At 44.8% G+C, this 15,346-nt stretch overlaps 1 protein-coding gene and 1 non-coding gene across 2 annotated transcripts in view; one reads left to right on the top strand and one right to left on the bottom strand.

Annotated features, from left to right (window-relative positions):
- Positions 1 to 15,346, top strand: part of LOC148011119 (uncharacterized) — a 108,960-nt gene that overhangs the window by 34,078 nt on the left and 59,536 nt on the right. The gene's annotated exons all lie outside the window — the stretch shown is intronic.
- Positions 1,145 to 1,212, bottom strand: LOC148011120 (small nucleolar RNA SNORD36). The gene has a single exon (XR_015689413.1). It is a non-coding gene; the product is annotated as a small nucleolar RNA SNORD36 (small nucleolar RNA).

Here is a 15,346-nt window from a genome sequence, read left to right as displayed (position 1 = left end):
ACACCAAGAAAAAGGAAATTCTCTTGCAAGAAAATCTATCTTGTAACATCAACAAGCTTGTTTATCATGTTTTATATGATCACAATGAAGAAAAGAACACCAGGCACAACAAATCTTCATGCAGCATCATGTAGATCTCCCACGGATTTGATAGAATCAACCATATTCTTCAATATCTTCACAAAATCCATCAATAGAACAAAGAAAGCAAAAGAATACACCATCTTTGAATGGAAATACATCACATAGGATTCATCTTCAATATCTTCATAGTCTTCTCTCTCAATCTCTCATATACAATCACTCTGTTTGAGTAGAATTGGCTATCTCTGACTCTCTCTCTCTCTCTCTCCATCAATAATACATCATATCCTCACTACAATCTCTCAAAATCACTCTCAATAATCACTCTTAGGTCGTGGATACCCCTCCCAAGAGGCATGTCTGATATGAAGGGTCACCAGAGCCACTACAGTGTCCTTTCATAGCTCACTACTATCACTTCACTCTAGTCTTCTCTTGAGTCTTCAGCATCTACTTCTTCCACTTCTTTCAGCTCTTTTGCACTTGTATTCACCTCTTTCCAAGGCTAGAAAAATTTCCCAAAGTCACACATACATTCCATAGAACACTTACAGAAGCATACAGAACAGTCTACAGAACAGTACCAGAACAGAAACAGAACATAAGCAGAAGCTCTACAGAAGACCTACAGAAGGTTACAGAAGGTCATCAAAACCACATAACTCATTCTCAAATCATTCCAAACTCTCACAAACCATTCAATAAGTTTTCACAAGATCTCAATCTTCATTAATCAATACTCCATCCCTCCTTACAGAAGACAATCAGAACAAAACAGACCAAAACAGAGCAAAACAGAACAAAACAGAAGGTATACAGAACCAATCAGAACCCATCAGAACATCACAGAACCACCAACAAACATCATGATCTTCCAAAACACAATCAATATCATCCAAAACACTCTCAAACCACTTCCAAACTAATCAATCATCTCATAAAATCAACCATTCAGCTCTCAAAAACAACAAAAATCAGCCAAAAAACAAGTCATTTCAACACTCAACATATCCCCACACTTAATAAGGAAGCGTCCTCGCGACCCAGGAAAAAGGGAATACAAGTTCAGGGAAAAGCTCAACTTTGATCTTCAATATCTTTTCAAAAAGAATCCATCCACCACGACCCCAACTTATAACCTGTTTCTGATAGAAAAATACAAAGAAAGGAAAACCCTTTATACATTAACACCTCTTATCAAACTAAAAATCACAACAAATTTGTAAAGGATATAAGAGTTTGCTTCTTCTTCATCTGCATCTGCTTCAATTCTCCATCCACGACCCCATCACCACAAATCTCCAAAACGTAGCTCGTACACGAAATCCAATAGGAAACCACCATGTTCGTTGGACATAAATGAACTCACAACACAAACACTAATACACAACACAACCATCTGAATGACTCCTTCAAAAAAAAAAAAAAAAAAAAGAGTTGTTCATTAAAAAGCTTTCACCATACATTGGAAAGGTATCAATGAAGATGATCCCTCTTAAAAGATTGATGTTGTCGGAATCGATCCATAGATAAGGATTCATCTACAAAGTTTTTAGGAGGATTTTGAAAAAATTGGAGACAGCACATCCTTTCCAACAGGACAAAGTATCTGCTAGGCAAACAGAGGGCATGAAAATACAATATCTCCAGCTGTTGGGAATCAATGCTTACATTGACATTCATGCACAACTTTGGAATAGGCTTTGAATCATTATGAGAGTGCCTATGCATATACGCCAGGTACCAAGAAAAGTGAGCAGTTAATCTCACTGAGGGATCTGCAGATTGTGAATACTGCTGGGCAAAATGAACATAGTTCTGATAAGCTTGACTGGAAGCTGTCCATTCTCCTGGAATGACTGGCCAATTGATCTGCGGTCCTGTAAGGCAATCATCCGAACTCCATCCCCTTCTTCTGGAAATCTGATTATCAAACCCGTCACAGTCACTAACCAACTGAGGTGGTTGAGATATGGAAGTGTTAGGAGAGGGTAGTGGAATAAGGGAAAGTGGATGAAGGAAAGGATAAGAAAAATCATAAAAGGAAGAAAAGGTTAAAGAAGGAGTGGCAGAAATTTGTAAGGAATCACTAAGGAACGGTATTAACTGATAAATAGGAAATGTGGAGGGTACATTAATGGATGGAGAAGGACAGGGCGGAGAAGGGGAAAATACCCTATCCTCAATAAAGGAACAGTAATTGAAAATAGGAATTTGAGGGAAAGATGAAGGTTGGAAAAGAAGGGGTAAAATAATTGTGGAATTAGATTGACAAAGGGAAAAATATATAGCATAGCGGTGAGCCATTTGTTGGTAATAGAGGAGGGTAGGAACAGAAGGTCCTAAGAGAGATCGTCTATGATAGGCATCAAAGAAGGGAGCATCAAACGGATTATGTTTTGAAATATAGGTTAAGAGATCCATCCTCAGTTGGTTAGTACTCTGGGCAAAGGTAGGAGGTGTGTTTTGTCTTTGATTTAGGACCACCGAATCAATCATGGGATGCCACGAATTATCATGACAATCAGCTACTTTGGAGGAATAACTTTGAAACATGTCAGCTATGCGCAACTCCAAATGATTGACATACAAAACAGCCTGCAAGACCACATCCCCCACATACCATGCCATATCTACCTCATCTGGAATTGACAAATCTCCTCGGAGATACATGTATGACATCAACATGGTATCTGGCATGACAGAATCTTCAAAGACCATTCTGACTACCTCTGTCAACAACTCAGCAGACCAAGCCCCACTCCAGCCATCCTCTAGAAAAGGTAAATCCATCGTGGAAAGCTTCATGTAGAAGACCAACTTCTGTAAGTGGTAGTGGACAAAGAAAGAATGGTCTGGTAAGACATATTCCTGAAACTGCTCAAAGGTAGACCATAACAAGTCCATTCTAGACTGCAATCGTTCCACTTTATCTTGGAATAGAGGGCACAAAGTAGCCTGTCTTTGAAGAGCAGCCAAGTCCTGCTGTGAAAGAGAAGGAATCAATGGAACAGGAGGGCTGGGAGGAACAGAGCGAGACTTTGCAAGTTGATCTTGCAACTGCTTGATTTGGGAGGCTTGGTTGGCCACTGTGTCATTAGCAGTCTGTAAAGCTGAAAGCTTGTCATCTAAGATAGCGTGGAATTCCGTCGCTTCTCTGGACATCCTCTCCTTCTCTTTTGAAAGGCTAGTAACTTGTGACTGAGCCTCGAATAACTGGGTCTTCAATGAAGAAATCTCATCGCTTTGGGTGGCAACCAGTTGGGTTTGTTGTTCCATTTGCTTAAATAAATCTGCTAGGGTATCCTTAGCAGAAGCTAACTCAGATGTTGCCTTATGCAACTGGTCCTTAGACTGCATGAGCTCTTCATAGAAAGATGCGTACAGCTGTTGAACACAGGCTGTCACTGACAACTCAATGGAACTTTGAATATCCTTGCAGAGGAAAGGAATCGCATCTCCTGAGACGAGACTGTGCAGGGAAGGAACTGAGATGTCCAATGATCCTTCTCGATGTACTCGGAACAGGTTATTGCAAGTGAGATACCTAGGGAGTTCACTGCCAGAGGTAGCAGGAATGGGTACTGAAGGAAGTACTGAAGGAGCTTTATCCGCTACCCTCTTCAAGCGTTTGCGCTGTATGACCAAGGGAGGCGGAGAATCATCATCCTCTATGTCAATGGGTTCTGACTCTTCTGAAGGTGGAGGAGGAGGTACTGGATCTGATGAAGGAGGTGGAGGCAGAGTCTTCTGTAAACCTGAATAGGTCAAGAAGGCAAACAAATATGATCCATATGTGACATTGGTAACATTACCCCTGGTGACTTTAACAAAATGCTGATCCATTTTAGTGAGGAGGTAAGTGCTCCAATCAATAGCAACTCCTTTCAACACCATCCTGGAAGCTGTGAAAAGCTCTTTGGACAAATAGTGGGATGGCGTTTTGGCAGGCATAAACCTGTCCTGAAGGAACTGACAGATCGTCTTCCATAGGGGATCAATAATCATAGAAAAGGAAACTTCGGAAGAGTTTATCACCTTCTTAACATCGAGGATTTCCCTTGTCTGCTTGTGCAACAACTTTAGAATCTCTTCATTAGAGAAAAGCTGACGAGTGGTCACAAAAGGTTCACCTTTGAAGGGTAGAGATAGAGCCTTCCCTAAGCCTCGAGATGTCAAAGTCATAGACATGCCCTGGACTAATCCTGTCTTCTTGCTGTAAGAGGCCAGGAACTCATCACATAACGACGGATCCTCTGGAAGCAGGGGAAAAGGAGTAGCCACAAAAGCAGTGAGGCCCGCCTTCGTGAGAGGCTCAAAAGTAAGTAGGGAAGAGTAATCCCTACTAACGAATGGGACATACTGGATAGGGGGAGGAGCATGAGAAGGCGCCATTCAGATGGTTACACACACACCACAAACACAGACAATCAAGGAGAATGCCTGCAAAGCAACAGACAAAAACCAAGGATAAGAGAATAACCAATAAAACGTGACACGACCAACTAACCCCAAGCAAACCACATCCTAGAAAAAATTCGACATGACCTTGAGACAAATGCGATCGAAAGCTTCATGCGATGCATCAGACAAACACCCAGAACCCCGTATCAGGCAACAAAAGAAAAAAAACTGCATACCGTACCCGTAACCATAACTAAGACAGGAAACCAAAATAATACCATATCCGACACATATCAAGACTACATTGGTGATAAAACTCTCAGGACTGCGCATACCCATCCCACGAAACGGTTCATTAAAAAGAGGAATTAAGTGCAGTGAGGGGGAATTAATTTAATGAAGGGTTGATTTTAAGAAATTATTAAAAATGGGTGAATTTTTATTAGGTGATAAACCTTAGCAAGAAAACGGCGGTTCCTTTTGATAAATTAAATTACCAATTATTAGGTGAAGCGGTGCAGTTATTCGATTCCCGGACTGCGATACCCGACTGGGTCTCTAAATGCAATTCATTGATTACAAATTAAGGTGATGTGGAGTGCTTTTTTGCCAGCGCGTGCTCATGTGACAGCTGGTTTATTTTAATTAAAATTTAAAAGTGCCTCTGTAGCGCACGTAGCGCGTGCTAAGTGAACGGCTGGTTTATTTTAATTAAAAAGAATGTGTATGTAGAGCGCGAATGCGCGTGGAACTGTGGGTGAATAATGAGTTCATTTTAACAATTAATTTGTGATTAAGGGGGAAATAAAAATAAATAAAGCACATAAAATAAATACCTGGAAGGGGTGTGTATGTAATGCAGAAATGCGCACGGAAGAGTCTCCCAAAAGAAGTGAATCCAGTAAAGGAAAAGTAAAGACCACTGATGAAACAACAACGACAACACCTTAGCAGATGTGTGGATTTGGTTTGTGTTGGTTGTTTATTTTTATTTTTTTTATTTTTTTATTTTTTTATTTTTTTATTTTTTTATTTTATTTTTTTGTTTTTTGTTTTTGGTGTTAAGTTATGATGATTTATGGTGGAATAAATGGAAAATGAGCAAGGGAGGTGAGGGGAATTTTTGAGAATTTTTTAAGAATTTTTTTACTATTTTTAAATGAATTTTCTACATTTATTGGCAATTTAGGGGTAAAATTAGGAAATATTTAATTTTCAGAAATTGTAGGGTAGGTAATGGCCAGCGGACAAACTCCCAAAGTTCTGAATTTTTTTTTAAATGGAAAAATTAATTTAGAAATTAAGTAAATCATATAAATCATGTTAATCAGATAAGTCAGGTAGGAATAAGTCAGTTAAGTCTGGTTAGTGTGGGTAAGTCATGTTAGTCACAGTAAGTCAAGTTAGGTTAGTCAGGGTTAGGCTAAGTTAGGTTAGCAGACTAAGTTAGGTCTGTGGGGACTAACCTAAGGGGGGTTAGTTAACCTAGGCTAAAGTTAGTTTAACTAGGGTAAGGTTAGTGTAACTAACTTAGGGTTAGGTTAGGGTAGCTAACTAGGGTTAGTTGGTTAGGGGGTGGGGTTAGGTCAGTTAACTAGGGTTAATGTAGGGTTAGTTAACTAGGGTTAATTTAGGGTTAGGGTTAGTGGGGTCCTAGTTAATCCTAGTTAGGGTTAGTTTAACCTAGTTAGGTTAGTGAACTAACTAGGGTTAGTATTAACCACAGTTAGTTAAGTGCAAACCTGGTGACTGAGTGGTGGAGGTGAAGAGGGAGGTGGAGATGGAAGAGGGAGGCGGGCGGCGGGCGGTGGAACGGCCGAGGAACGGCGGCGCCGGCGGGCGTGTCGGCGGCGGGACGCAGAGGGCGGCGGCCGGGCGATCGTGCACAGACGGGCGGGGGCGGAGAATCACTGGGAGGCGGCGCGTCGAGGAGAGCGGCGGCCTGCAACACCAAGGCGGCCGGGGCGCAGAGGGGGGCGGCCTGCAACCAGAGGCGGCCGAGGCGCAGAGGGCGGCGGCCTGCAACCAGAGGCGGCCGAGGCGAGGACTGGAGGCGGCTGACTGGAGGGAGAGGAAGGAGGGGAAGGAGAGGGGAGGAAGGAGGAGAAAAGGAGGAGGGGGGAAGATGGAGAAGCGGGTGGAGAGGGAGGAGGAGGAAAGGAGGAAGAAAGGGAGGGAGGGAATGGAGGAGGAGGGGAGGGGAAGAGGGGGGAGGGAAGAAGAAGAGGAGGGAGGGAATGGAGGAGGGAGATGGAGGAGGAGGGTAGGAGGAGTACGCAGGGAGAAGAGGGAGAGGGAGGGGGTTGGAGGGAAGGGGTCGGGCGGTTGGGGGAAAGGGGTGGGCAGGGTAGGTGGTCAGGGCCCAAGGGGGGTGGGCAGGGCCAAGGGGGTTAGGCAGGGCCCAAGGATGCATACCCCCGTCCCGCGCACGTGCGCGGGGCGGGGCAAAAAAAATTTGCCGTGACGGGATTGAAATGACGCTGGGATGACTGTACGGGTTATGCGGACACGACCGGGGCACGTGGAGACGCGTAAAATCGAAAAAAGGTGCGTTCACGCGCAAAACGGGCGCGCGAAAAAACGTAAAAATAAAGAAAAATTAATAACTCCCAATCCGGATATCAAAAAGAAATAGCGTAAAAACAAAAAGTAGGCAGGGCGATAGGCGAAAGACAGGAAAATAGACGACGGAGGGTTCAGGAAGGGTAAAGGGCGGTTATGTGCAAAAAACACAAAAAACGAACCAAAAAAAGCAATTAAAAATTAATATCGAAAGATCCGTGCATCGAAACGAGGTGCAAAAAAAAGGAAAACTATGCAAAAAGATGTGCCCGACAATTCTATCACATCAAAACATAATTCCGACAGAGATAAGACGCGTTCACATGGAAAAAATCCAAAAAACACCCTGAAAATGGGATCGAAAATTAATATCGGACAAACCATTCACCGGAATAACATGCAGTAAGAAGGAAAAATGTCCGCAGGAAGGAGTGGCACAGGGTTACCACGTTAAAACGCAGTTTCGGTGGAAATAGGAGGGGTTCATATGCGAAAAACTCCAAAAATACGCCCGAAAACTCATTTAAAAAATTAATAAGTAAAAATCCAGAAGTCGAAAAAGGGTGGAGGAAAAAGGAAAAAGGTGGGGGGAGGCACAGGGGACACGGATGTCAAATCAAATTGGAATTCCGATGCAAATAGGGCAGGTTCACATGGAAAAATGTCAAAAATACGCACGAAAAAGGTCGTAAAAACTCGGAAAATTAATAACGGACAAACCGTGTATCGGAATGATGTGCAGTAAGAAGGAAAAATATCAGGGGAAAAGTGGTTGGCAGGGCTAGGACGTCAGATCATAGTTTCGAAGCAAGAAAAGCGCGTTCACATGGAAAACCGGCTAAATTATGCAAAATGCTTCACAAATTAATAACTCAAAAACCGTGCACTGGAATAAGGGTAGGTAAAAAGGAAAAATGATCAGTTCGAAGGGAGGAACAGGGCTATATGGTTGGATTGGGACTTTGGTGAACGTAGGGTGCATTCATATAGTAGGACCTCAAAATCAAGGAATGAAGGAAAACTGCAAGGGAAGAGCCCCAAGGGTGGGTGGAACATAACCGGGTGGGTGGGAAGGGACCCCATGAGGGTAAAAGTAAGGCATGGCAGGCATGCATGAGCAGGTTGAGGCATATGCAGAAAGGTATGCACGGTAGACGCGCAGGGACGCGTCCCCACACTTAAGACCTTAACGGATAGGGTTAACCGAGCAACAGGGACCTAGGACCACGCTAGAGACCATCCACTAACTTCCCCACACTTAAAACATGAACATCACTAAGAAACAGAAGTTGTAGGGTTAGAAAAACTTGGCCCGTTTCGTCAAGAATCAAGGTTGAGTGTCGACGACACGTCCAGTGTGGTTGTCGGCGCTGGAGGGACCAAGGCATCTTCTCGGCACACGTCCGTCATGGCAGGGACCACGCGGCAGCACCCAGGGAGGTAGCTGATGGAAGGAATCACAAGAAATTCGTCAATGATGATGAGTGATACTACACTCAACTCACAGTCACTCAATTGGAATGAAAGAACAGTCACTCGCCCCATGACTAATATCTCTTGAGGAATAAGGATTGAAACCCATATCTCATACCCGGTTGAGGAATCGACAAGGGGGGAATGGTGCAGAAGGAGTATGCCAGGGTGCACAGTTGATGGTGCATTAGTGCGTCCAACCCGTCTGGCATAAGTGCAAGGAGGAAGGCAAGGGAGCCTTATGGTGCAATGTACAGAACAGGGTGATGTGTCTGGTGTTGCCAGTAAAGACCCATCCCGTGGGTGCACAGGGAAAGTGGAACATACCTGACTCCAAGTGTCGTAACGTCCCTCAAATGCACCTCTCGGTAAGTGATTGAAGAAACTCCAGTCAAACTCAACCCACCCTCTGTTTCACGCTCTATTGATAAATACAGAAGGGCAGCCTTTTCTTGAAACCCATTGATGTAATCCTCACAGTCACTTGTGCAAAGGTTGTATGCCTTGTGCGCATTTGATGGTGCAACAGTGCATCCCGCCCTGTGCCGGCATACGGTGCAAGAAGAAAGGCCAGGGAGCCTTACAGTGCAGTGCACATAACAAATCGTGCATTGTGCATTGAGAGGCCCATCCCGTGTGCAACACTTCATTCACACTACTCACCTCTCATTTGATTTGAAGGGAAAAGACTGGTCTCTCGGCCCGCCCTCTGTCTCACTCTCTGGTGATAGATACAGAGGGCAACCCATACTCACCTCCCCATCCGGTTAGGATGAAAGCTCACATCACTCGATTGTTTATCGATGAAGATCGTGTCATCAGGTGTTGAAGAGGTGTACCCAGGGAGGTAGCCATCAAATCGAACGTTGTGTTGGACAGGAACATGTCATCTCCTAGAGGACAGGTAGTCACTTTGCAGAGAGACCCAGGACACAGCGTACCAAGGGAGGCAGCTTCAGAATTGGATCCTAGGGATATCAATTAATGAATCCACTTTCTGGACTGCTGGGTGTTACCACCTTTTCCACAGTCAGCTTCTCGCCCAAGGGTGTTTACCACCTTTTCCTGGAACGAGGCTTGCTATGACAGGGAATTGCTTCCTTTTTTCTCATAACAGATTTGTTTTTCTTGTTTTTTTTCTTCTTTGTTTTTTTTCTTCTTATTTTCCCTTATTCCCGAGGGTGTTTCCACCTTTTCTCGAAGAATAGGTCGGCATGACAGGGACCTAAGTCCTTTTCCCCCATGACCGATATGTTTTTTTTTTTTTTCAATATTGAGCAAGGGAATGGTAGAAAGACCATTTGTCAGAACCCACCTCGCCACTGTCGCTGGTGGAAAATAGAGGATAAGAGATCAAGGCTGGAGGGTGGAGTTGAGGGGACAGAGGGTTGCGCCCACTTCATCAAGACTGACTGAAGAACGGCTATCAGAAGTAGCATCATAAGAAGTACAATGCCGCGCCAACAAGGAAAAAGATCAAGTGTCCGTAATTGTCAAGATCCCCAAGGAGGGAAGTACTTCTCAGGCGATATCCATTAATCAGAAAGGAATCATCAGAGGCATCAACGGTCTGCACTTGGACAGAGCCATTAGGGTTGACGGCAAGTATCTTATAGGGGCCCATCCACCGCTGTTGAAGCTTGCCAGGAAACTTGCCAAAGTGTGAATCATAGGCTAGGACCAAATCACCTTCTTTGAACTCCTTGTGCTTGATGAAACTGTCATGGTAAGCCTTGCGTCGAGCTTGCGTGGCTTCCATGCACTGTAGAGCCATCCTACGAATTTCGTCCAAACATTCCAGGTGCAGGAGACGGCGTTGCAGTGAATCATCATCCCCCAAACGCTCTTTGATAGCCACTCTCAAAGAGGGTAATTCCAGTTCAACCGAAAAAACAGCTTCTGTTCCATACACCAGCTGGAAGGGTGTCTGTCCTGTTGCTGCTTTATGGGTGGTTCTATACGCCCAGAGGGCCTCTGTAAGTCGATCGTCCCAATCACGACGATGTGCGGCGATTGTTCTTGTCAGGATCGAGCAGAGGATGCGATTGGTGACTTCGACTTGGCCGTTGGCTCTGGGGTAATAAGGAGTAGACTTGCGATGGCGGATCTTATACAACTCCGTCAACTCTTCCATGACTTTGTTGAGAAAATGCGTGCCTCTATCACTTACCAACTCTAAGGGACTACCAAAACGGGTGATGATATTCTTGTACATGAACAGGGCCACGCTGTTACCATCGTCCCGCTTTAGGGCTTTAGCTTCACACCACTTTGTAACATAATCCGTACATACGAGGATGTATCGGTTCTGTTTCCTTCTGGTAGGAGGATCGATCGGACCTACGAAGTCAATGCCCCACTTCTCAAACAGCTTTAAGGGAAGGATAGGTTGCAGTGGCATGGCACTTGTCTTGGTGGGTTTCCCCATTCTTTGACAAGCATCACATCTTTTACAGTAATCATAGGCATCCTTGTGAATGGTAGGCCACCAATATTCTGCTAGCAGAGCCTTCCTAGCTGTAGCTTCTCCTGCAAAGTGACCTCCACATGGCTCGTCATGGAAAGCCTTCAGAACAATCTCAATCTCATTTCCTGCAACACATCTTCGGAGCACTTCATCTTTGCCTTTCTTGTACAGTGCACCACCTAACAGGGTGTATGGGGCTGATTCTAGCATGAGCTTCTTCCTTTCCCGACTAGAAATGCCAGGAGGATACTGTTGGGTTGCTAGCAGATTGGCAATGTCTGCATACCAGGGAGTGACAGTTTCTACCAAGAACAGGGAAGCATCAGGGAGGTCTGGATCATCCTGCTCCTCGTCTGCAGTTTGTGGGATACGCGACAAATGATCAGCCAGAACATGGGAACGACCAGGCTTAGTAATCACCTCAAAGTCGAACTCCTGGAATAAAAGGAGCCATCTCATCATTCGTCCTTTCACATCTGCTTTGTTCATCAAGAAGGACAGGGCCTCATGATCCACATAAAATTTAAAGTGGGTGGATAGGAGGTAGTGGCGTAACTTCTCTAGGGCAAACACCATTGCCAAGCACTCCAGCTCTGTCACTGTATAGTTCCGTTCCCTATCAGTGACTTTTCGGCTTGCGTAATAGATCGGTTGATCCAACTTGGAGGAGCCCTTTTGGCAGAGGACAACACCTAAACCTTCAATTGATGCATCAGTGTGTACATGGAACTCTTTCGCCCAATCAGGAGGTTGTAGAATGGGTGCCTCTATCAGACACTGCTTCAAAGTGTGGAAGGCTTTGTCGCATTCTTCCGTCCAAGTAAACTCTGCATCTTTCCTCAGGAGCTTGTGCAAGGAGGTTGCCTTTGTCGCAAAATGGGCTATAAACCTTTTTTAGTAACCCACATGACCTAAGAATCCCCTCAACTGTTTGAGGTTGGAGGGTGCTGTCAAAGCTGCGATCTTTTCAATCTTTCCAGGGTCTGTTGATATCCCTTGTGCAGAGACAATGTGGCCCAACAGGACTCCAGAAGAGACCCCAAAGATGCATTTGTCGGGGTTGAGGGAAATCCCATACTCCCGGCATCGATCAAAGCATTGCTCCAAATGTCCCCAGTGTTCACTGATCAAACTATAGACACAGAAGTCATCCAAATATACCTCAATAAAGTCGTGCAGATGATTTTGAAATGCGGCCATCATGACTCGTTGGAAAGTAGCAGGGGCATTGCAGAGCCCAAACGGCATCACTCGGTAAGCATAGGTTCCTCATTCTGTGGTGAAGGTTGTCTTGGATTGGTCTTCTTCCGCAATTTGGACTTGGTTATATCCGCTGAATCCATCCAGAAGAGAATAAAGTTCATGTCCTGCCACTGTGTCCAACAGTTGGTCTGTGAAAGGGATAGGAAAGTGATCCTTCTTTGTCTTGGAATTAAGCTTTCGGAAATCCACACATATACGAAGCTTGCCATTCTTCTTGGGTACAACCACGATGGGTGAAACCCATTCACTATTTGCCACTGGATAGATGAACTCGGCTTCCAGAAGCTTTAGCAGCTCCGCTTTCACCAATGTGGAATAATTCGGGTTCATTCGCCTCTGTCGTTGCCGTACTGGCTTGGCATCCGGCTCCAAGTCAATATGATGTTGACATATTGTGGGATCAATCCCCTTTAGGTCTTTGTAGGACCACGCAAACACGTCCAAATTTTCTTTCAACAAGTTGTACAAGGTTGACAATTCCTCTTCTGGGAGGCTACTACCCACCTTCAAGTGGCGTTCAGTGCCATCTACATCCACAAAGGTTAACTGCCTTTCACCTTCTACTTCACGGATGAAGGTCCCACGGACTGCTTCTGGATACAGATCCGACTCCTTCAAGGGAGTGGTGTCCTCTTCTGATGTCCCACTAGAACCAACTTCTTCTTTTGGTGGAGACTTAGGTTGCTCCTTAAGATGTTGGAATGGGATTAGAGCTGTTTCGGGTTTGGTTTCAAAATTAATTACCTCTTGGCTTGAAGACTCCTCTTCCGAAGATGACCCATCCACGAACGTCACATAACAGGGACCCTCTAATGCCTGTTGGGTTTGTGGGACTGGTGCTTGTTGGCACGGTGCATCATCATCATCTTTCTTCGGCAAGGATGGGTTAGGATGGCATGAGCCACTGCTGAAAGACGGCTTGCTCTTCTTAATCCATCCCTTATAAAGGTTTTGCATATGAGAAGATCCATTTACCAGACCAAATGGTACCATCACCATATTGTCCCATAGCATGAGCTCGTCGGCTTCTGATGCTTCTGGAACTTCTTCCTCAAATGTATCCTCTTCAGGTGGGATAGACTCTTCCGTTTCACTTTCATAATCTTCTTCGTCCATATCATATCCATCCTCTTCTGTCTCTGTCTCTGCTTCTGCTTCTGCTTCTGCTTCTGTCTCTGTCTCTGCTTCTGCTTCTGCTTCTGTTTCTGTAGGAGCTCTGTAACAGAAGAACAGATTCTCTGTTTCCTCTCCTGCCTCTATCTCTGTTTCTGCTATGGCCATGTAACAGGGAGAGCAGTACATCCATGCTTCGATCTCACTGTCAGAAGTGATTTCAGAAGTCATTTCTGGTTCAGGCAGGAAGTATTCACCCATTGATAATGGCTTTGCCTCTTTTGGAAATCGGCTTACAGTATCCACTGTTAAGGAATGTGCCACTGTTTTCTTGGGAAGGATCTGTTTGACAGCATCTTCGTCTGCTGATGTTCCATCTGTAGCCTCATTAGGGGAGTCAGAAGATAATTCCAAGGAGGTGGATCCATGTCCTTTTTGATAACCATACAGTTTCAACACCACTTTGTTGGGTCCTCTACCCAAGGTCAAGGTTCCTTTGAACCAATCCGTCCTTGCTCGGGCTTCAAAAAGCCATGGTCTACCCAGTAACAGAGGATAGGATGTACCATAAGAGTTTGGCTTCACCGCCAGATAGGTTAGCCAATAATCTTTTCCAGCCACTGTAGTCTTCACATATGGGAGAATGCCCAAAGGCTTGATTCTACTCTGATCCGCCAGTCTGATGAGCCATTGGGTGGGTTGCACACCTTGTAGGCCTAGATCCTTCATTGTCACATCCGTCATAATGTTCACTGATGAACCACCATCAATCAGTGCATTTGAAATGAAGCAGCCTTCTATCCACACACCAGTCTCTGGAGTACCCGGATCTAGGAAAGCGTTAGCCACATCCACTTCTTTTACAGGCTCTGGAGCCTTGTTGGACTTTGTTGCTGTTGAGGGAGCAATCCTTAAGCCACGTCTTCTTGTCAGTATACTTTTGAACCTTTTCCGGCAACTGGGAGACAACATCAATAATTGTCGGAATGTGAGGTTTGGTTTAAAGGTATCTAGATCTCTAACTAGATCGTATTCCTTAATAGGATCCACTGGCTTCTCTAACCGGTTAGGGAATGGGACAACACCCATTTTCATTTTCCCTCTTTCTTCCAACAGAGGAATTACAGGAACTTCTTCTACCACTTGTGGCACTTCCTCCTCTTCTGTCTCCTGGACCTCTGGTCCTGTCTCTGTAACTGTCTTTGTAACTCTCTGTGGCACTGTAGGGCTCTGTACGACACTGTTAGGCTCTGTTCTGTTCTGTTCTTCTGGTGGAAGATTGAACTTCACTGTACTGGCAGGAGGGTTATTTTCTTTCTGGATAGGTGGTTCCTTCTGCTTTGCACGCGTGATGGCAGCAACTTCCAATTCCACCAAATTGGAGGTAGGCTCTTGGGCCTTGGCTGGACTATCAGTAGCACTGTTTTTCACTGGGGCTGGGCTTGGACAGTCTTTTGCAGTGTGGCCTTCTCCTTTACATCGACTGCATAAGGGCTTATAATCCACTGACCTTCGAGGATTTGGACAATTTGGTGAAATGTGTCCCTTTTCTCCGCATCTGTAACACTCCACTTCTGATCTCAACCGCCAGACTGTCTTCCTCTGTAACTTTGAGAGGGAAATCTTTTGGGTCCGAAATTAGGACCAAACTCTCTAGGCTTGGGTCCAATATCCTGTGTTGTCATTTTGGATTCCAGCAGGTTGAATCTTGCATCTTCTTCCTTCCTTCTCCTATCATGCATCTCCTTTAGAGAGCAAATGTCCTCTGTATGGTTCTTCCGCAAACAGTAGGAATAGAAGGCTCCAAGAATGGTTGGTTTTCGTGTACATTCAGTGGTTAAATGGCCTGCTTGATGACACTTACCACACCAAGTATTTGACCGCATCACATCTCTTCCTGCTCCTGCAACATTGGATATGCTCGCTGTATTCACTTTCAACGTCTGTAGCTGCTCTGTAATCACATCCATCAACTCCTTT

The sequence above is a fragment of the Lygodium microphyllum genome, chromosome 28, assembly GCF_053477565.2.
Source record: "Lygodium microphyllum isolate KBCC chromosome 28, Lygodium_microphyllum_v1.1.10, whole genome shotgun sequence".
In the NCBI taxonomy this organism is placed as follows: Eukaryota; Viridiplantae; Streptophyta; class Polypodiopsida; order Schizaeales; family Lygodiaceae; genus Lygodium; species Lygodium microphyllum.
This window is presented reverse-complemented; position numbering and strand designations above follow the sequence as displayed.